Source organism: Mesoplodon bidens (genome assembly GCF_964165515.1).
Source record: "Mesoplodon bidens genome assembly, chromosome: 9".
NCBI lineage: Eukaryota > Metazoa > Chordata > Mammalia > Artiodactyla > Ziphiidae > Mesoplodon > Mesoplodon bidens.
The window spans coordinates 94,431,914-94,453,791 of record NC_138166.1 but is presented as its reverse complement, the minus strand read 5'-3'; the positions used below and the strand labels follow the sequence as shown (position 1 = coordinate 94,453,791).

The 21,878-nt window shown below is 41.1% G+C and overlaps 1 protein-coding gene across 4 annotated transcripts in view; it reads right to left on the bottom strand.

The window, feature by feature from the left end:
• The window catches only part of AGK (acylglycerol kinase), an 86,791-nt gene that overhangs the window by 58,341 nt on the left and 6,572 nt on the right, over positions 1 to 21,878 (bottom strand). The gene's annotated exons all lie outside the window — the stretch shown is intronic.

Sequence of the window (21,878 nt, the reverse complement as noted above, 5' to 3'; positions counted from 1 at the left end):
AATTCCCTGGATTTTACAGTGTCTAATGGAACGTGCATGCTGCCAATGCAACCCGTGAGGAAGCCAGAATATGTACCAATTAAGACACTACAAAAGAAATCCTCATTATAATCACACTTAATTTTTTAAATATCAAAAATGGTATTAACCATGTTGATCACGCTCTCTGAACCAAACTGTCTCTAAAAATCAAACGTATCCTCAAAGGAAAAAATATTTCTCCTATTGACATATTCTGATGGTCTACAGAAAGCTCTAAAATCTATTTCAAAAAAGAAATTTCAAAAACATTTTCTGTAATGGCTGCGTTGGTGGAATAGAAAATAACTTAAAATTCACAGAACAACTACTGTGTGCCAGACACTATGGCAGTTGTTTTCATAAACCTTTAATCTCTGCAACAACCTTGCCAAGGCAGGCATTATATTCTCATCTTACTGACGAGGAAGTCCAGGCTCAGAGAAGCGGGAGAGCTGGGTTTCAAACCCATGCCAACCTAACCCTACAGTAAGTGCCTTAAGGCTCTTTCTTTTTAATTTCAGACAATACTGAATGGGCAATACTCCTTTGGATGTATACATTATAGCACATTTATTAAATTTATCACATTACTTCCTAGTTTCATCTAATATAACTCTTAAGATTTACATTCATATAATTTTTTAAAATAAGTTCAGGTGGAATAAAGCTCCCAAAAGTGATTGGTGAAACAAACTTATTTAACACAAAGTGCCAGGTACAGCACCATGAACAAGATTTGGTCCTGATCTGAAGAAGCTTAGGATCCACTTGGCAAAGAATAGCTCTTGGTAAATATCAGTGATATAGTAAAAGACATGTTTCTTGATAGATAATATGCCAGGCACTGTGCTAGATGTCTGGGATATACCAGTGAATAAGCCCAACATTCCCCATCCTCATGAAGTTTACACTTGAGAAAGGAAGAAAGACAATTCGACTGGCAATCATCAAATGATGTGACTTTTATGTGCACCATGAAAGGGGCATATAATAGGGGCATCTAACCTAGTCTTGAAGGAATTAGAGAAGACTTTTTACAGGGACAGTGAAGTTGAGATCTGGGAGATAAATAAAAAGTAGCCAGGCAAAAATAGGGAGGAGAATGCGGGCAGAGGAAAGCGTATGTGAAAAGCCTGCAAGCGCTAGATCACGACCAAGGTAGGAAACTGAAAGCAGTTCGGGACAGCTGCAGGCAGCAAGCCAGGGAGAAGCCAGGTACCAGCCAGACCACCAAGAGCCTTTTTTTAACCTATTTAAGGAATGGGGATTTTATCCTAAGGGCCATAAGAAGCCATTAGAGGGTTTTAAGAAGAGAACTGATATGATCAGGTTTACATTGTAGAAGGATCCTTCTGGCTGCAGTGTCAAGAGGGCAAGGGTCAAAGGTAAGATTGAATCCAGGGAGCCCAGGGAGGATTCTTCAGGAACGCAGGTCAGCGATGAGGACTAGAACCAGGATCGAGGTAGTGGGGACGGAGAGAAGACAGATGCAGCAGCCATTTGGGAGGTAAACTTAAGGGCTGGCTCGTGGGAACCAATGAGAAGGGAGGGGTCAAAGATGGTGCCCACATTTCTGCCTTGACCTTCCAGTGGAAGGCAGCCGAAGGTGGTACCTGTCACAGAGATGGAAGGCAGGAGGAGGGACAGGTGGAGGAGGGAGGAAGCTGAGTTTAGTTTTGGATCGGTCAATCGGAGACAGTGATGAGAGAGCAGGTGGAAGGCTCCAGGGCACAGCTGGAAATACACATCTGGAATTCCAGACAGAGCTCTTGACTAAAGACACACATGGTAATAGGAGGGGTGAGAGGGGATAAGATCATCTCCATGAGTAGGTGAAAGCAGAAGCCGGAAGAGATACCCTGCACGTTGGGACCCTCCAGAGAACACCACATGACTCTCAAGTAAATGGAGACTGCACCTCATCTCAAAGCCAAAGGAAAGATGTGGTGGACAAGCAAGGAAAAAGGCTAAGCATCCTTTCCCTTATCTCCCATCATGCTCTTGATGTTGCCTCTACTCTTGGCAAACTGCATGCCTTGCTGTTCCTAAAAGACAGAGCGGACTGCACTCTTCCCCTCCAAGGATGTGGTCATTTTATCCCCTCTCCCTTTAAAAAAAAATCGAAGGCCAAACAATACCACCCACACCCTTACCTCACCACACACAAAGCTGCTTGTCATATCTTTCCTCCTTGATTATAACTGTCTTGAAGTCATGGATAATTCACCCTTTTCTCTTCCACAGCACAGAGCACAGACTCCGTAGGTAATCTAAGATACTCTATAAATAACTTTAATAAATAAGTGGCAAATGTTTGAACACGAGAGACTGACTCACTGTGCCCAGACAGGCAGACTCTGTTCTGGAGGATAAACTGAAGGTTATTCTTTGTAGGAGTATCTGGCATTCTTGAACCAAGAGATCAGCTGGGATGGGTCTTGACCACCAAAGGGCAAGAGGAGGGCTCACTGTGGGGCAGGACAGGAGAGGAGGGGAAACTCCAACCAGTCAGAGGAGCTTTACTAGATCAAGAAGACCCAGGGAGGGGGGTGTATGTTTGCCAGAGAGGGTAATGGAACCAGAACCCTCTAGAAAGGGTAAGTCAAGAACTCCTTTTGGTACACCAGGAAGCACCATAAGAACTGTCCCAGTGGCTGAGTTTGGTGTCAGAAATTCCAGATTGCTAATGAGTCAAGAATCTGATTGGGAAACGAAGACCCTGTGACCAGGAAAAAAAAAATAAAGGACTGTATATAAATTCCAGGCCCATGCTCTTTCCACTACAGCATGCTGCCTCCTGAGAGAATGGAAGTTTAACACAATTTAAAAGAGGTGCTACAAAATGTAGTCCTATCAAAAAGAGTCCCTGAAGGTCTGCTCAGTACTAAAATGCGGGTTCTTTGACAGAAAGAAATTACAAGCTTCTGGATTAGAAAATGAAAAAATCTGCTGATGTCACCCTGCCTGAGGCTTTAAAAGAATATGAACAATGCCTGTTACCACAGGAAGTGGGATGCTCTCAATTTATTCTGAGCCATAAATGTTTTATTTATTACTTTAGTACTGCAAAATAAGATAAGTTGTTATTTCAATAACAACTCTACACAGAAAAATCACATGGATCCATCCTATTTCCCAAAAAAGACTTCCCGCTATAGTCTAGAGGCAAACTGTACAGCAATTTCCACCACCAGCTTTTCCCTTCATGCATGCAAACACAGTTTTTGCTTTACACAAAACAGATTTCAAGTCTAGATGTTTGTAACAACTACTTCTACTAATCAAAGTGTATTAGAATTAATCATTATATTGCAGTGGTGGTACCCACTGGTTGTCAGCAGGGATAGAGTGGAAACGGAAGCAAAGATGAAAATGAACCTTTGAGAAGTGTCTGTCTTGTGTGTAAGAGGGGAAAGCTCTTTCAAACTACAGATTCCTCCTCAAGCCTATGCCACCTCCAATTCCCCACCCAAGGGCTGCTGCAGTGAGCCTCTGTCATTCATGGGAAAATGCTGACTGTCCCTGCCTAAGAGAAAGGCATGTGACAAAGCCGGAAGAAATGCAGCCCCTTAAACAAGAATGCTTGATCTTTGAGGCCTGAAGAATGTTCATTTGGATAGAAGAAAATGGATAGTATGCAGATTAGAAACTCCAAGAGAACAATGAAAACAGTAATGATTTTTTTAAGGTTTTTTTTTTTTGAATGATTCTTTAGTGCTTTACAATTTTCAAAAGTTTCACACACATGATTTCATATAATCCCATAACCCTTTTTTCCCCCATCCCTATACTGCCCCTCCCCCTTCCCTCTCTCCACTGGTAACCACTAGTTCGTTCTCTATATCTGTGAGTCTGCTTCTTTTTTGTTTTTTCACTAGTTTGTTGTATTTTTAAAGATTCTACATATAAGTGATATCATACAGTATCTGTCTTTCTCTATCTGACTTATTTCACTTAGCATAATGCCCTCCAAGTCCATCCATGTGGCTACAAATGGCAAAATTTTATTCCTTGTTATGGCTGAGCAGTATTCCACTGTATGTATGTAAGTATATATACACACACACATACCACATCTTCTTTATCCATTCCTCTGTTGATGGACACTTAGATTGCTTCCATACCTCGGCAGTTGTAAATAATACTGCTATGAACACTGGGGTGCGTTGTACCTTTTCAAATTAGTGTTTTTGTTTTTTTGGATGTATACACAGGAGTGGAATATCCTTCCAGATAGATTTCTGTACTTAGGTATATTTAACAATGCAAAGATAAACATTTTTAATAATAATATAAAGCAAGTCAAGAGCATTTCCCCAAGACTGTTATTTGCCAAAATAGGAAAGAAGGGAAGGAGGGAAGGAGGGAGGGAGTCAGTCAAGTCCATGGTTAGCAAGAATGAATAAGTCAGCATTGAAATTAAAAATCTAGAGAAAGTAGCTTCTCTGAGGAATGAGCTGATACCACAACCCCTTTCGTATCTTGTCTCAATAAAGTCAGTCCACCCAGCAGGGCTTTGCCAAAATATGTTTCACCCCATTTAATATGTAAGATGTGTGATTTACCCCAGAGATATCAATTTACCCACTATTTAACCATGGCTTCCTGAACATTTACACTAATTTTCAGGTCTACAATCCCTGTTTTTACTATCTTTATTTATTAAAGTTAAGTTAAAGTTCTACAGCTTTAAAGGTATTTTATTTAAAGCTAAATAAAATGCCTTTATCAAAGGCATCCAAACCCAAGTTCCATTTCCTGACAATGAACATTTTTAAGGCTGGGCAAGTCCTCAGAAATTATCTAGTCCAATGCTTTTCAACCTCCCCCAACACAGCCTGATCCCCATCAATCAAATGACACGACATTCCATTGGCAAGAGATACACACATACCACACACACACACACCCCCACACACACCCCTTATGTGGTGCCAATCCCTAAACCCCACGTGATTCTGGTGTGTCGACTTAATGAGGGAATCCTTCAACAGTGCCATCTCCTTTGAGCTCCTAAAAAATACCCAATTGATCTAGTCTGAGAAACTTCTGGCCTGGGAATTTGCCCATCATTAGACAGAAGTTACTCAAAGACTGAGCAGTAGAACTTAAGCCTTCTCGTTCTCAACAATGGCCTTTTTTCTCGCAACACTCTGCTTTTACTCTGCTCTCTACGGGCATCCCCTAATGACACAAGAAGCAGTCAATAAATCTCCATCCACTCTTTAATCACACACGCAGGCATATGCCTCGGTTATGGTCACCTCAATTCACGATTGATAACTATAATGATTACTTGATCTCCTGCAAGTAGGCTTAGGAAAAAGCCCAACTAAATCTGACCCCACTCTTTATGCATTAATTCAAAAACACTTATTAGCCAAAGATTCAATCTCTGTCCTCAGCGGGAAGGCCCCATCTATAATAATGGCCAGCAGCGGCACAAAGCTCTAGTTGAACTAGTGCTTATTCTTTCTCACTCTCTGAAATATAGAAATCCAAAAGCTATCTTCCTCCAATCTTACCTGTTCCCAGCCATTTTAGTCTATACATGTGTGCTTAAGTGGAACACGCCACTACTTCTAAATATTTCAAGTACCTTCTAATTCCTCGGGTTTTCTCCACAAAACTTCTCCTCTCCAGTTCAGGATAGGAAATGACTTAATGAAAAATGGCATCCCGAGGGCCCCTCTCATACAATAAACGAGTCATTTGGGTCTGTTCTGTAGAACTTTCCATCAGCCAGAGAGATGGAAATGGGTTCGGCCAGTTATTCCCTCATCCCATTGACCAAGAGAAATGGACATGTAGGAAGCCTAAATTGTCTCTCTTCCTCCTCTTAGAACATGAATTTATTCTATTTTCACCCTCTTATTCGAGCCTCAGCTTTCCCTAAAATACCAATTTCTGTTCCGACTCCACCGCCATATTAATATTCACAGGAGCTGAGGTCTGAGGACCGTCTCCGGCTAGCTGCTAGGTTACGCTCAAGTGTGGGCTTTGGCTGCCTTTAAAGGGCATCGTTCTTTGAGATGCTACCACTAGCCACTTTTTCAATGACTCCTACCCCTACCTAATTCTCACAAGTATTCTGACATTCTCTTATGGTTCACTTACTTCTTCTACTTTCTGCTCTTTTTTCCATCCATTCATTTTTAGCCTACATGCCAACTCAAACATTCTATGCCACATACTTTTCTTCACATACTGCATTAACATTAACTTTACTAGGCAACCCAAATACTAGTTCTTTCCGTTCTGTCAACCATTATACATTTGCATATACAATTACACACAAATACACATTGAGTAACAATTATATACAAGGTCCTCGCACCTATTTGCATAGAAAAAGAAAAGACAGGGCTTCCCTGGTGGCACAGTGGTTGAGAGTCCGCCTGCCGATGCAGGGGAACGGGTTCGTGCCCCGGTCCGGGAGGATCCCACATGCCGGGGAGCGGCTGGGCCCGTGAGCCATGGCCGCTGAGCCTGCGCGTCCGGAGCCTGTGCTCCGCAACGGGAGAGGCCCGCGTACCGCAAAAAAAAAAAAAAAAAAAGAAAAGAGAAAACAAACAACACAGAGATTATGACAGGTATTCAGGAAGAAAGCACAGGAAGAGAGAGTCCCTTCCGACCTTCCTCCCACCCGACAATGTGCTCTGTATAAATCGCATGCAGAAAGAGGTTATTTACTTTGAGATCCAAGATTCAGCACAGATCTGGATAACTTCTGACCTATAAACACATAAACTAGTAGCTACTATTGTCAGTATTTCTGCAGTTCCAGCACATGCAATATTTGAGATGTCAGTTACTACCTGGGGAAGGGTTAATTTTAGCATCAGCTATGATTATTCTCTCTGCAGTGCTTGGAGCAGCTAAAATCACGGATATAAATACCCCTAAAAATTATGTAAAATCTACAAAACAAAATATAACTTAAATATACCTCTGCCATTCCATCTCAGTCCAACCCCATCCCACTCTACCTCCCACTAGTAAACATATGGAAAACACAGAAAGGAAGCAAAATAAACAACATAGTTTTTTTTTAAAAGAAGAAATCTCGGGCTTCCCTGGTGGCGCAGTGGTTGGGAGTCCGCCTGCCGATGCAGGGGACACGGGTTCATATCCTGGTCCGGGAAGATCCCACATGCTGCGGAGCGGCTGGGCCCATGAGCCATGGCCGCTGAGCCTGCATGTCTGGAGCCTGTGCTCCGCAACGGGAGAGGCCACAACAGTGAGAGGCCCGCGTACTGCAAAAAAAAAAAAAAAAAAAAAAAAGAAGAAATCTCTTTTCTAAGTAATATGACAAAGAGTTGAAAGGGAAAATAAACTTCACTGCACTTTAAAAAAAAAGAAAAAAAAAAGCTTCCCCTATTCCCTATCAAATCTGGGCTGACAGGCATGTTATTTAATTGCCCATAAATGAACTTCTTTAAATAGCACCTATTAATACTCCAAATTTCAGCATCAGCTTGTGCTCAGAAAGAGAGAGAGAGAGAGAGAGAGAGAGAAGAAACTTGAAACCGCTAAAACGCAAAACAAACTGCTTTCTTCAGATTGCAACAAAATCTGGAATGAGAAAAAGCCATGAGGGGGAAGAGCCTTGCTACCTTCTGCTGCTGAACCAGCCGGGTCCTGGGCCACTGACTGCAAAGTCAGAGGCTAATGTGAATGGATGTCCAAGTAAAAATAAAACATCTGCTTGGTCAGAAACCGCAGAGATACTGAGAAATAAAGCACAAGGCATTACTGGAACCATAATCTGTACCAAAAGAAATAGCACAGGTCTAGTCAAGTGTGGCTCCTGCATAATTTCCTCCTGAAATCTGACACACTTACCCCTGGACATCCTGTCAGGGTTTCAAACTCAACACATCTAAAAGGGAATGTAATACAGCCTCCTTAAACCAATTCTCCCTGGCAACCTTCCTCTTTCTGTATCACCAATTATCCTAGACCTGAAGCTAAAAAATGATTTCACCTACCCTCCTCTCCTTCAGCCAGACACCCAATCATCTAGTAATAATTACGGCATTTATCTAGTGGCGACTCTAAGCCGGGCACGTGACATGCACCATCTCATTGAATCCTGACAGGTAACCTGCTAAACAAGACCTCACTGTCCCCATTCACCAATAAGGAAAATGAGGCTCTGAGGTTAAGGGAATTAAGTAACTTGACGTGGCCAGTAAGTAGCGACACCCAGACCAAACAGAAGTGTGTCTGCCCACAGCGCCCACGCTTGGGCATTGCTCACTCTGCCACAGCTTCATAACCGCCCTTTAATTTCCCCCCCTAATGCCACCACCCTGGCTCTGGCCTTTCCTACCTTCTACGTGAACCACTGAAACGCCCTCCCAGTTTTCGTGCTTTTCTCCCTCCCATGTCTCTTGCGCAGGGAGACGGATTCAATGTCCTAAACTCCACTTCACAACATTCTCCTCTCCTTGAGCATCTTCACTGAGTCTTCACTGCTCACCAAATACTACAAACTTCCTAGAGTCAAAGCCTTCCCCAATCTGGCTTTCCCCACACTATATTGAAAAAAACAACTCTAGTGAAGTCAAATTCTTCGCCAATCTCCAAAAATACACTGTGCACTTCTGAATGTCACCTAGAAGTGACATTCAAGTCATGAATGTCACCTAGAACACTGTCCCACCCAGTCTGCAAGGCCCCACTCAAGACATTTTTGTTATGATGCTTTCTCTAATGAGGAAGGACAAGTGGAAAGGCAGCACTGTCTCTGATGGAGAGCTTGCTTTGTGCCAGGTCCAGTTTTAAGAAAATCTGCACGACAGCCCAGTGAGATGCATCCACCATGATGCCCATTTTACAGACAGAGAACTGAAGCACCTTTTCCAGGGTCGCAGACTGGTAAGGGTAAGTCGACATTCAAATCCATCTAGCTGCCCTCCTCTTCACCATGTTGCCCCAGGGGGCTCTCAGAATCGACTTCTCAACTTTCTAACAGGTGGGTCAGGCTGATCCCAACTGAACCCACTGATCAAGCTTAACATCCTCAAAAGCAACACAACCAGACACCGCGTACTTCCTGATGTGATACAGTAAGAAATCCACAACAGGCCTATGAAGCTTTCTTGACAGAAAAACTAACCCTGATTGGAATCACACCTCCAGAGCAGTGCTCCTCAAACTTTACTGTGCACGCAGACCCCCTGGGGATCCAGTTAAAATGCAGGTTCTGACTCAGCAGGTCTGGGTCGGGGTCTAGGATTCTGCATTTGTAATAAGCTCCCAGGAGTGAGCTGTGCTGCTGGACCACGGCTCACGCTTTGAATAGCAAAGCTCCAGAAGCCAGACATAATCACCGGTGGACAAGACACAGGCGAGACAGAGAAACAAGGTAACTCATGGCCGGGACTAGAATGAAGGGAGTGAGGAACCACTTGCCTCAGGTGCAAAATTTAAGGGAGCACCAGAAGACACAGGAATGGAGATAAACATTTTAATACAGTATTTTAAAGAATCAAAATGAACGTAAAAGACCCATGATGAACACAATATCAGAGTTTTAAATAAAGGCAGACTCAGTATTACTGATTTTTCTTTTTGCTCACATTCCGACATGGCTCTGCCCAGCACTGAACTGTATAAGTTAACCGCCAAATCTGGAGGATGAAAAATTCTAAAGGGCACATGTAGACATGCCTGGTTGCTAAAACAAATAAATACTATGAAAGGAGGAGGGGGTTAGAGTTTACGAGGCTAAAGAATAGACATCAAACGCAATGTGTGAAACTTGTGTTGATACTGACTTGAATAAAACCATAAAACAAAATTTTGGGTCGACAGGCAAAATATAAACACAGACTGAATATTAGATGACGTAAAGGATTTTTAAGTTTGTTAGGTCATGTCAATGGTATTGTGATTTTTTAAAATTCGTTAATTATTAAAGATAAGATACTAAAGTATTTATGGGTAAAATGACATGAGATATATCTGGGATTTGCTTTAAAATATTCCAGAAAAAAACAAAGTAGAGGAGAGAGATGGGATGAGATTAGCAAAATGCTGGTATCTGTTGAAGCTGGGGGACAATACAGGAGGATTGTTACACTACTCGAATGTGTATGTTTTAAATTTCCATAATAAAACAACGTTTAAGTAGCCCTCTTTGCCTTAGGTGCCCTAACACTGACTTTGTGCCACTCAAACAGGACACAGCACGGAGCGCCTTATTCATCCATAATAAAAGGAGCTGCTTTTTCTAATGTGTGCCAGGAACTGTGGTGATCTTATTTAAATGTCACAATAATGTTGTGAGATACTGTGTGGATGAAGAAGAGTGAAGTTTAGCAAGCTTGAAGAACGTGCCCGAAGTCACACATCAGCAAGTGACAAAGGCAAGGCTTGAACCCAGACCCAACTGACTCAGAAGGAAGCCCGATTAGAAGCACGACATTCTATCATCCGTCTTATGCCCTGTGGGGCTGAAGGCCTAAAACAACCTCAGTTTATAGTTCATCTCTCATGCTACCTAAGACACAGGAGCCATTCTGAGAGGTGACGAGGAGGCCCTGGTTTTGAATCGGGGCCCTGACACTGTCCAGCCGTGTGACCCTGGGCAAATTACTCTACCTTGCTGTCCCTCAATTTCTTCATCTTTGTAGGGCTATTAATCTCACACTAGTATGAGATTAACAACCGTCTCACAAAGTTGTTAGGAAGATAAAATGGGCTAATAAATGTAAAGTGCTTAGAACTGTCTGACACATGGCAAGCACTGATTAAGTGTTAGTGATTATCATCATAATTGCCACTAAGTTCTCAATAAAATTGAATGACACTGACCACACCCCTCAGGCCAACTCATAACCATTTAGTTTTCCTTCTAAGCAACTGTCTGACCACAGAACTTGAAAGGTGGGCTCCCACCAATGCTTACAGTATAGGAATCAAGATTAATGTTCCTCTGTTCAGAGGGAAAAAAACTCCAGTATTAATAAAAACCTAGAGACACATGGCCGAGGACCATTGCTATACAGTAAGTCCTGTACATACGAACGAGTTCTGTTCCAAGAGCACGTTCCTAAGTCCAATTTGTTCGTGAGTCCAACAAAGTTAGCCTAGGTACCCAACTAACACAATCCGCTATATACCACTGCTTTTACACTTCCTTCCAGACATCCTGGGCTTGAAATAAAGATCCTTTACTACTGTACTCTCTACAGTACTGTACAGTACACAAAAACACAGCCACTTGTAGACGATGCACACATGTGACAATGTACGCCAGACTCGTGAACTCACAGGATGGAACACGCAAACGCTTGTTCGCATCTTTGAAAGTTCACAACTTGAAGGTTCATAGGTAGGGGACTCACTATAGTATCACAGTTGCTTTGCAAGTTTCATGTTAAGGGAGGTATAGTGTTTGTGGGATTTAAAATTCTCCGAGAAGGAACCAGGAATTCTGGCTGAGAGGCTAGACGCTCCACAGAAATAAACAGCAGGGAGTCCTGGGTCACAGGCCAAGGTGGGTGGCAGAAGTGGTGCCAGAAGCACTGAGCCAGAGGATGAAGCTGAGAACCAGGAGCCAGAACTAAGCAAGAGCAGAGCTGCGGTCAACTGCTGAGCCACGAGGATGAGTTGAGACGCTGTGGAAGGGCTCACCAGCCAACATCATAAGGAGAGAGGCCAGAGCCAGGATGGGCAAGGACAAGGCCCCCACTGAGGAAAGGAACAATCTGAGCTCGAAGGAGGCAGACGAGGGTTCTGACACGGCTTGCGGCTTTTAACTCCTTAGGCCCTGCCTCTTTTGTGGTTATGTTCTGTCACGCTTGAAATTACACTTCTCCAAGCTGTCGTTACCCATGGAAGGTGAAATAAATAAAAGGCTGAGATCTCATTACACCATCTGGCAGATCCTCGTCTTCCTTCCCCACCGGCTGTCTCTCGAATCACTCATTGCCCAGTTACCAGCAGTAATTCGTTTTAACTCCCAAAGTAACTGAGTATATATTATATCAAATTAATTCACAATTACTAGCATGTATTGAACCCTGATATCAATCAGGCACTAGGCTAAGAGCTTTCCAGTTATCTTAATCCTTCAGTGGTCCAGTGAGGAACTGTTATTATCCCCACTTTACAGATGAACCTGAGGCTTAGAGCGCCCAAGGTCATAAATACTGTTAGAAGTGCCTCCTTTCTTATGTTACTCTCTATTAGCAGGCTCCTGGCTACTGAAAGGGCTCCAAATGAGAGAAAGACCATTGCAGGTAACTGCTGACATGATGAACTGAACAACCTGAAACTCGACCTCCCCCAGGGAACCCCGAAAGCTTGGGAAGAGCAGTTGAAGAGGAATGAGCAATACTTAAATTCTCTTTACTTTCAGCAAAGAGGGTCATTTCCTCCTCTTCAGTTGCTCCTACCAGAGTCCTGAGAGCAGCCTCTGCTGCTCCTGTCAACTACTGCAACCTGCTGTGGGGGAGATGATGCAGAGAAAAATATCACAGGTTCTTTTCCTTGAAACTGAGGGGAAGGGAGAAAAAAAAGGAGAGGAATTCCCATAGGAGAAGAAAACTTATAAATACAGCAACATGAAATGATGCCTGCAGATAAATAATACCTGTGCCAAAAGACAAGTTAAAGACAGCAGCCAAAAATGGGACAGATAACATAACATATGCAATTTCTTCCAAAGCTGTTGCAGAAAAGGCCTTGTTTCCTTAAAAGCAAACTAAAATTTACTCTATCAAACCATGGTCATTATTAAAATCAACATTGAAACACAGCCAATTATTATTACTGGCATGTGAATCCTGTATCAGGAGACACTATTTTCCTTTCAAAGGAAAGAAAAAGTCAAATACATATAATACAATAATTTGCTTGCTTTTTAAAATTAGAAATATAAAATATTATGTTCACTATTATGTTCTTGTCAGAAATCAAGAACAAGGAACTTAAAATTCTATAAGTGTAAAATAACAATTATTTTATGCTTATCTTCTAGAATACTACCCAGCAAAAAAAAAAAAAAGGAATGAACTACAGATAAATAAAACAATATGGATGAATCTCAAAGCCATTATGCTAGAGAAAGAAGGCTTACAAAAAACAGTACAGGTTACATTATATGATTCCATTTATATAAAGTTCTAGAAGTGAAAAAAAAAAGAATCTATGGTGGGGAAAAAACCAGAACAATGGTTGCCTCAGGGTGTGGGGGACAGGGATTGACTGTGAAGGGACATGAGGAAAACGTCTGGAGGGGTGGCAGCGCTCTCTATCTTGCTAGGAGCCTGGGCTACACAGGTGTATGCATCTGACAAAGCACAGTGAAAGCTGGCTTAAGATTTGTATATTTCATTGCATGTAAATTTCATAGTAAGGGAAAAAACACTATAAGCAAATACCGAGCTCTGATTACTGATACGCATGGTCAAGTACTCAGGTGGAAGTACACTGATGTCGACAAATTATTAATACTTGGAAATGCATCAAAAAGTAAGACTGAGAGGAGGACGGACAGATGGATGATAAGTGATGAAGCAAATGCAGTAAAATCTAGAATCCAAGTAGTAGGTAGGCAGGTGTTTACTGTAAAATTCTTTCAAGTTTGCTGGATGTTTGAAGATTTTCGTAGACTAGAGGAAAAATAAATGTACTCATCTATAAATTACAAACAGGTAAGGAAGCTAAGAAAAGAGGGGGGGTGGGTAGAAAAGTGAAAGGCAGAGTGAAAAGGAAAGAACAGTGAGTAAAAGGGAGAAAAGGAGACGGGGAGTCAGACCAGTAGATGAAAGGCCCACAGAGAACAACCAAGAGCACCCAGGAGGCTCTGAAATGAGGGCTCCGGTCCCTGGGCAGGTGTGTCCAGTTTTCACCTTGTCTCTCCTAAATGCTAATAAATGTGTTCTATCTAATAAAGGAGCTTTATTCTATCCAGTGAAAAATGAAAGGAGAACATAATAGAACAGTTCTAATAAAGTTATATGAAAGGCATTTAAAAGTTAATATTCAATAATTACAGCAGGATTTATATATTAAAGTGAGCTTTATTTTTCAAAGTTGTCAGCAGCAAAGAAAGTACATGGGATTTAGAACATGATTAACCTGGGTCCAAATCCCAGTTTCACCAGTAAGCAGAAATATGACTTTAGACAAGTTACTAATTTCTCTGAGCCCCAGTTTCCTCATTTATATATGGGAATAACATTACCTCTCTCACAGGGCTACTTTGAGGATTAAATGAGACCATGTATGCACACGGAAACAACTAGCCCAGCACCAGGTACGGCGTAATTATTTAACACAGGTGGTTTTCCTTTCCTCTTATTCTAATAATGCCACCGTTACTTAACACAGCTTTGTGATATTTTTGAGCTGTTGGCCAGGTGAAGAAGAGCAAAAGTGTTCCAGGTCGGGGGAAGAACACAAGCAAAGGGAGAGAGAGGGACAACAGGAAACAGGTCTTTTTCTAAAGTCTTCTGGAACATAGAGGTTGAGTGTAAGGGTGATGGAGAGAGGATGAAAAGGAATCAGAAAAAAGCCAAGAGGAGACAAGGCAGGATCATGAAGGGCCTTTTATGCCATGCTAAGCAGTTGGGTCTTTTTCTTCCAGGCAATGGAGAGTCATTTACAGGTTGTCAGTAGAACAGTGACATGATCAGAGTTCTCTTTTAGAAAGAATATTCTGCTGGCTGGCTGCATGGTACAACTCCAGGGACACGACTCACACAGGATGTCAAGAGAAGCAAGACATGGACTAAAAAGTATTATGACTCTGAAATCTTAAGTACCACACCTGAAAGCCCTCATGTAGTTATGATCACCTAAGAAGTCTACAGAATGAGGATAGGACCTGGGACACCAACCTTTAAGGGACAAGCAGAAAAAAAGACACCCTAAAGGTAACTGAAGAGGATATGGTCAAAGAGAATCAAATGCGGCAGATATGGACTGAAAGTATCCACTTCATTTAACAACTAAGAGGCTATTAATGACCTTGTCAAGAACAGGGTCAGTCAAATGATGGGAATAAAACCAGATTTTACTAAGCTTACTCTAAAGTGGAGGTAGAGGCTGCAAGTGTGAGGCAAGATCTCAAGAATGGTATAAATGGAAGAGAGAGAGACTAGTAAATAAATGGGGACACACAGCTGAGATGACACGTTTAAGCTAGGAAGAGTTTGACAAATAGGGGCAAAGAAGTAGGAAGGATGAGATTCAAGATACAAGCGAGGAAAAGGATAACCAATGAAGGAGGAAGAACGGGATGCAGATTGGGGTTGGCCTTGGGCAGGAGGATGGCAACCTCATCCAATGAGACAAAAAGAACAGAAATGTGCGTGCAGGGGTAACTGCCCAGTGTTCTTTATTTTCTCTTTGAAGTAGGAGTTAAGGTTGTCCAACAATGAATATGGAGAAGGTGAAGCAGGAAACTGAGGAAATTCATGAATATTTCAAACTAAATTTGTGAAAATGGAAGAGTCACCTGACTATGGGTTTAGTGTATCATTTTCTTCAGGAGGATTCAACAGCCTGGGTTTGTGAATTCACAAGTGGCCAGTCAACAGGGTTGAGATTTTTCCCTCTGAGACTTTCATTCTCTTGTTTGTTCCTTCCTCCATAAATACAATATGTCTCAAGTGCCTTCTATGTGCTGGGTCTTGGGGACAACACTAAGAAAGACAAACAGGGCCCCTGCCTTTAGAGTCTTATAATATAAGAGAAAAAACAAACAGAACAAAAAACTATAATAGTAATAAGTATTACGTAGAAGTTCACAATACCATGGAGAAAATGTAGGAAGTCTGCCTAACCAAGACTGGAGGGGACAGGGAAGAAGGAACATTTGCGACCTGGAGAAACGGTAGTTGGCTGGGGAAGAAGAGAAGGGAAGAGAGTTTCAGGAGGGAACACGTATGAAGGCCCTCTACGGAACCCTGAAACAGAAAGGACATGCCACTTTGGAAGACCTGAAAGTTCTATATGCCAAAGTGTAGAGTGTGGCAGGGCTAGAGCTGTCTACAGATGGGGCCAAGTCATGTAGAGTTGGTAAGAATTTGGGATCTGAGTCTAAAAGCAATAGCAATTTGCATTTTTAAAAGACTGCCCTGGCAGTGCTGTGCAAAATAGATTAGAAACAGGCAAGAGTAGATACAAGGAGAATAGTCAGAAAGCATTTAGTAAGAATCCAGGCCAGAGATGATGGTAGTGAGCACAAAGGCGGCAACGGTGAGGAAGGACAACAGAAATCGAACAAAGTAAGTGATATAAAAGAAGTAAAATCACTTAGAATGTATAACTGAATGTGGGAAATAAGGATGAAGAAGGAATGGAGGATGACGTTCAAATTTTTAGTTTGGGAAACTGGATGGTGAGTGGTACTAATCACTGAGAGGGAACAGGTTTGACAGGAAAGCTTTTGATTTTATTTTTAGTCTGTCGAGTTTGAGGCACCTGGGAAGCAACCAAGGAGACAAGTTAAGTAAGCAGCCGAATGCACATATAGGTCTGGAGCTCAGAAGAGGTCTCTATGGAAATACAAACCTGTGGTCTGTCTACCTACGGCTGACAATAAAGCCACGGCGAGCAGATGAGATCATACAGGGAGAGGGTATAAAGTGAGCAGAGGGCCCAGGGCAGAGTCCTAGAGAACTGCTTCTGTAACCCCTGAGTAGAAGGGAGAAGTAAAAGGTGAGAAGGAATGGCCAGAGGAGGAGGAGGGAAAACAGATGCCCGGCAGTCAGAAGCCAAGAAAAAAATGTGTTTCAAGGAGAGTCAACTGTGTCTAAAGCTGAGTAATAAAACTGGTGCGACTAATTCAAACGAAGACCACACAGGATGTAGAATGGGTAGGAGGTAGGGAAGCAGAGAGAACCTATTCAAAAAGTTTAACTTAAAATAGGAGGAGGAAATGAGAGAGTGAAAAGGCCAGGGAGGACATAGGAAAAACTGTGTTGAACTGTGTGATGTGCTGAATCAAGGAATCTAGGACAGGAAGAAAGTGAAGAAGGCAGGGATGAGTGACAGATTGGGAAGAAAATGGAGGGCCCAAGGGACAAGAAGTCTTGATAACACTGAAAAAGAGGAGTAAAGGAAGAAAACTGGAATAACAGAAGGCTGAAATGAGAGATTCAGATGCTTAAGTTCCATTTTCAAAAGTGGAACAAGGACAAGTGATGACAAGGTTTAAAAGCATTCAACCAGTGAGAATGGGGAGAGTTGAAAGAGGGCAAAGTATTAAAGTCCCAGGAATAGATTAAGTCAGGGAAAGGAAAGACAAGGTGTTGTTAGATGGGTTGTTCACATAAACACTCCGGGTATTCAGAAAGATAACAAGATAACAATGCCCTTTTCTCTTAAAGAGAAAAGAACATTGATAAGCCAGGCACCAAAGCCTAAGTATAATGTAGATGAGATCCCAGAAAGCTGGGTGCTTTATGGTTTTATAATATAGCCAGATATGATGAGCCTCAAAGAAGAAAAGATTTTTATAAGAAGATTAAAGAGTAATGGTTTGGAATAGGTACCGAGGAGCTAGGAGAATGGCAACCCCACCTCACAACCCATTTGAAGAGGAGGGCAGCTTCTATTCAAGAGAGCTGCAGGGTAAGATTTTTGCAGGGAAAAAACTAAATTAGTATTATAAAAAATAATGTGAGGACTGCTATGTGAAAAGTTTGGGATTTTTTTTTAAAGGACAATAGAAGGAAACTACCTCAACATAATAAAGGACATATATGAAAAGCCCACAGCTGACATCATATTCAACAGAGAAGACTGAAAGCTTTTCCTTAAAGATCAGGAACAAGGGAAGGATGCCCACTCTTGCCACTTCTATTAAACATAGTACTGGGAATCTTAGCCAGAGCAATTAGGCAAGAAAAAGAAATAAAACACATCCAAATTGGAAACGAAGAAGTAAAATTGTTTGCAGATGATGTGATCTTATATGTAGAAAACACTAAAGAGTCCACACAAATAAGCTATTAGAATAAACAAATTCAGCAAAGTTGCAAAAGTTTGCAAAGTTTACAAAATCAAAACACAAAAATCAGTTGTGTTTTTATACACTAACAATGAACAATTCAAAAAGGAAGTTAAAAAAAAAATCCCATTTATGGAACAGGATAAAAAGCCCAGAGATAAACCCATGCACCTATGGTCAACTAATCTATGACAAAGGAGGCAAGGATATACAAAGGAGAAAAGACAGTCTCTTCAATAAATGGTGCTGGAACAACTGGACAGCTACATGTAGAAGAATGAAATTAGAACACTCCCTATACCATACACAAAAATAAACTCAAAGTGGATTAAAGACCTAAACATAAGACCGGACACTATAACACTCTTAGAGCAAAACATAGGAAGAACACTCTTTGACATAAATCACAGCAAGATCTTTTTTGATCCACCTCCTAGAGTAATGGAAATAAAAACAAAAATAAACAAATGGGACCTAACGAAACTTAAAAGCTTTGCACAGCAAAGGAAACTATAAACAAGACGAAAAGACAATCCTCAGAATGGGAGAAAATATTCGCAAATGAATCAATGGACAAAGGATTAATCTCCAATATATACAAACAGTTCATGCAGCTCTATGTCAAGAAAATACAACCCAATCAAAAAATGGGCAGAAGATCTAAATAGACATTTCTCCAAAGAAGACATACAGATGGCCAAGAAGCACATGAAAAGCTGCTCAACATCACTAATTATTAGAGAAATGCAAATCAAAACTACAATGAGGTATCACCTCACACCAGTTAGAATGGGCATCATCAGAAAATCTACAAACAACAAATGCTGGAGAGGGTGTGGAGAAAAGGGAACCCTCTTGCACTGTTGGTGGGAATGTAAATTGATACAGCCACTATGGAGAACAGTATGGAGGTTCCTTAAAAAACTAAAAATAGAAGTACCATATGACCCAGCAATCCCACTACTGGGCATATACCCAGAGAAAACCATAATTCAAAAAGACACATGCACCCCAATGTTCACTGCAGCACTATTTACAATAGCCAGGTCCTGGAAGCAACCTAAATGCCCATCAACAGGCGAATGGATAAAGAAGATGTGGTACATATATACAATGGAATATTACTCAGCCATAAAAAGGAACGAAATTGAGTCATTTGTAGAGATGTGGATGGATCTAGAGACTGTCATACAGAGTGAAGTAAGTCAGAATGAGAAAAACAAATATCGTATATTAATGCATATATGTGGGATCTAGAAAAATGGTACAGATGAACTGGTTTGCAAGGCAGAAATAGAGACACAGATGTAGAGAACAAATGTGTAGACACCAAGGGGGGAAAGTGGGGGCAGGGGTGGTGGTGGTGGTGGTGGGATGAATTGAGAGATTGGGATTGACATGTATACACTGATGTGTATGAAATAGATAAATAATAAGAACCTGCTATATAAAAAATAAAATTCAAAAAAGGGGGAAAAATGTTTAAACCCCATTTACAGTAGCACTGAAAAGAATAAAATATTTAGGAAGAAATATTTTAACCAAGGAGGTGAAAGACTTGTATACTAAAAATGATAAAACACTGCTGAAAGAAATTAAAGAAGACACAAATGAATGGAAAGACATCCCATGCTCATGGATTGGAAGGCTTAATATTGTTTAAATTCCCATACTACCCAAAATGAGCTACAGATTCAATGTAATCCCTATCAAAATTCTAGTGGCATTTTTGAAAAAATAGAAAAAACCATCCTAAAATGCATATGGAATCTCAAAGGGCCCTGAATAGCCAAAAGAATCCTGAAAAAGAACAAAGTTAGAGGCTTATCACTAATATCAAAATGTATTCCAAAGCTACAGTAATTAAAACAGTATGATACTGGCATAAAGACAAACATATAGATCAGTGGAACAGAACAGAGAGCCCAGAAATAAATTCTCACATATATGATCAAATGATGTTTGACAAGGGCACCTAGTAGACACACTGGGGAAAGAACTAGAAATGGATTAAAGACCTAAACCTAAGACCTAAATCTAGAAAACTCCTAGGAAAAAAACATAGCAGGGAAGCTTTTTGACTTTGGATTTGGCAATGATTTCTTAGATGTGACACCAAAAGCAAAAATAGACAAGTGGAATCACACCAAGCTTAAAAACTTCTGTGCATCAAAGGACAATCAACAGAGAGAAAAAGGCAATCTATGGAATAGAAGAAAATATTTGCAAATCATGTATCTCATAACAGGTTAAAGAACTCCCACAACTCAACAAATAAACTGATTTTTTTTAATGAGCAAAAAACTTGAACAGACATTTCTCCAAATAAGATAAACAAATGGCCAGCAAACATATGAAAAAATGCTCAGTATCACTAATCATTAAGAGAAACTCAAACGAAAACCACAAAATGCCATATCACACCCATTAGGATGGCCAATATCAAAAAAAAAAAAAAACAGAAAATAAAAAGTGTTGATAAGGATGTGGAGAAACTGGGGTTGTAAAATGGTGCAGCCACTATGGAAAACAGTATGGAGTTTCCTCAAAAATTTTAAAATAGAAATACCATCTGATCCAGCAATCCCACTTCTGGGTATATACCCCAAAAAATTAAAAACAGGATGTTACAGCCATATCTGCACACCCAAGTTCAATGTAGCATTATTCTCAATATCCAAGAGGTGGAAGCAACCCAAATGTCCATCAACATATAAACAGATAAAGAAATGTGGTATATACATACAATGGAATATTATTCAGCCTTAAAAAAAGAAGGAAATCCTGCCATATGCTACAACATCAATGAACTATAAGGACATTATGCTAAATGAAATAAGCCAGTCACAAAAGACAAATACTACATGATTCCACTCATATGAAGTATCTAAAGCAGTCAAACTTACAGAAACAGAAAATAGAATGGTGGTTGCCAGGAGCTGGAAGGAGGAGGAAATGGGGAGTTGTATTCAGTGGGGATAAAGTTTCCATTTTGCAAGATGAAAAAGTTCTAGAGATCTGCTGTACAGCAATATGAATATATTTAACACTACTGAGTGTACACTTAAAAACGGTCAAGGTGGTAAATTTTCTGTGTTTTTGACCACAATTTTTTAAAAGGGGGAGGGAGGGGTGCTAAATAGCACCAGAGCATGCGGAGAGAAGTCTGAGAAAAGAAAGCTACACAGGACAATGGGGGGTTGCATTCTGAGCAGTGACCTTGAATGTCAAGGGTAGAGACACAGCAAAATGATGCCTCCAGCCTCCTGCTACACTTCTAGTTCAAGCTGTTTCAGATCCAACTGAGAATGAGGCCTCCGACGTGCCACAGACTTAATGGGCCTTTTTTAAAGTCTCAAGACTACGCTGGCGAGAAATTATTATGGTACCTTAAAGACATCCTGAACAGGGGACACGGTTATTTCCTCACATCTTCACCCAGCAGTAGCAATGGCAATAATCCGCAGCAGGTGGGAGGTTCTCCCGCCTCAAGCCAGCTGTGGCCTGGACTGGGTGCTCCTGAATAGGAAATCCTAGTTCCTACCTTGGCAGGAGGTATAAGGAGCCTTTCCTCGAGGGCTCAAATGTTACCGCTCAAATTTGCTGTAAAATGTTACGGAAAGACCCGAACGAACTTTTTGGCCAGCCCAATAGTTTGAAAAGGGAGGAAAAGCCAAACATTATATGCTCCGTACACAATTTGTTAAAACATTTCCTCTGCCCTTCTCTTTTTTATATATTAAAATTTTAAGATTCTTAGGTCTGTTCTTTATACGCTAGCTAATGGAATTCAAGTGCTTAGCCTTGAGAATACTTAGAAAGAAAAGGGGGGAATGTTCCATCTTCTCCACACCTGCAAAAAGTAGACACCATGTGCATC